The sequence below is a fragment of the Pteropus vampyrus genome, unplaced genomic scaffold (assembly GCF_000151845.1).
Source record: "Pteropus vampyrus isolate Shadow unplaced genomic scaffold, Pvam_2.0 Scaffold59, whole genome shotgun sequence".
In the NCBI taxonomy this organism is placed as follows: domain Eukaryota; kingdom Metazoa; phylum Chordata; class Mammalia; order Chiroptera; family Pteropodidae; genus Pteropus; species Pteropus vampyrus.
The window spans coordinates 4,850,172-4,852,163 of record NW_011888840.1 but is presented as its reverse complement, the minus strand read 5'-3'; positions in this window follow the sequence as shown (position 1 = coordinate 4,852,163).

Here is a 1,992-nt window from a genome sequence, read left to right as displayed (position 1 = left end):
AAATAGTACTGTTTCTTATCTTCTTCAAAATGTATGCCTCTGTCGATTTTTATTTGGTTTCACTTCACATAAAGGTTTTCTAGCCTAAAACTGAAAGTATCTTATCATGGGATTTACAAAACAACTTGAATTTTCCAAATCTGAGGTTTCCTAGTCTGAAGTTATTCTAAGTGACCATGGCTTTCTCGCTTGTCTTTTATCGGCTTGTTAATGCTTTCGTGTTCGTGCAAGACCTTATCCCTCTATTACGTGTGGTGCCATCGCTTACACCTTGAAATGTGGACCAACTAAACACCTAAACTCACATAGCAAAGCGAACTTCAAATGAAATCACCTAATTGAATAGCCCCTCCCCTCCTCCCACTGCTCTGCCACTTGCCCCTTCAAGTAAGTTTATGTCAATTAAAAGCAATATTCATTGAATAAACGCAAATGGGGGCTATTGTACACCATGTGCTGGACTGGGAACTTACTGTACTATAATCGGCTGTGATGTTATAACTCCATAGACTCACCTTGGATAAACATGCCTACATTATACTTGAATGGTAAGAAACAAATCAATTTGTAATGCCCTTCAAAGCAAGAAATCTAAGTGTTCCCATGATACTCTAAAATAGAATGCAGGCAAATCTGTTCGATGCGAACTGAAAATGCCAAGTTCAAGAACTGCTTGATGATTTCTTACTTTACACATTATTTCTTAAACATACTCTGCATCGTTACAAATCTATGGCCCTGTTCATGGTCTCCACTCTACTTACTGTGCTTAGGATGTATTTTAGTAAACATCAAACATTCATGATGTATAAGCTGTCCCTCTGAGGAGGTGGCCCATTTTCTCATGTCATTCACCACTATTGTATTGGTATATCTTCATCTGTCTACACTTTATGACCAGTTGACAGAGGAAGAAAAGGGCTCTCAGCTTGGTTCAATGACGGGTTGGCTTTGTATGTCGTTTGAAGTTAAATATGGACTGCCACTGAGTTGAAGACACACAGAGAGTGCTCCAGAAACAGTGGGAGGTCAATTTCTTCTGTAAGTAGAGATTTGGTTAATGTACCTGGTTGTCCACTTTGTGCTGGAAGAGAGAGGGTGTGAGGTAAAGAAATTTATGAACACATGGGCAGGCAAATGACATAGCTGCTTAGTCTGGGGTCTGAAGGAGAAAGATTGGAAGGACAGGGCCCAAGTGGTCTGGAGAAGAGGATGAGGAATGGGTCCAGACCAGGGGCCAGAAAATAGAACCATCTTTTAATTGTAGGTTAATGACCATAAGCACATTTATTTTGAAAGGGGCCCTTAATAAGCAAGTAGTCAGAATGACTTGGCCAGTTGACATCAGACAAAAGAAAATTGGAAGTAAACTTGGTTTCTAGATCCTGCTAGATAAGCAAGCTGTTTCTCAACTTAAGTTGAATTCTTTATAGTGCCACATATCTATGTTCCATTTTCTAATTCCATGGGCCCTGCTTCCATTAATTTCTGACTCCAGGGAGTAGAGCCAACAAATTCCAGTCTTTATATTTAGAACACACTGAGATCTTGTAAAACTAACGATGTAAGCTTCGAAGCCTATCTTTTTTTCCTTTATTTACAAGCTAAATAGCCTTGAACACATTCAGAGAGGTAAACTTCATCTTAAAAAGAGATGATAATGCCTATCTGGAGGGTAGTTACAAGGACTAAGTGAAATAATGTTTCTGAGAGGCTTACTGCAGCGACTGTCACATGGTTAGACCTGAGTATGGGTTCGATGCTATTTCCTGTGATCAGAACTCTGCAGCCGACCTCTCTGACCCTTGTTATCCATGTAGACCTCTCCCTGTTTCCTTTGACCAGACTCCCAGATACCTTTTTAAAGTGACTTTACACCCAGAGTGGTGAAGAGACTTCATCCTACTTCCCATGTCCTTGGAACGACTATCAGAAGGGCTGTGCTGAGACATTTCTAAGAATGCAGACTCCAGCCTGCATCGAAATGACATT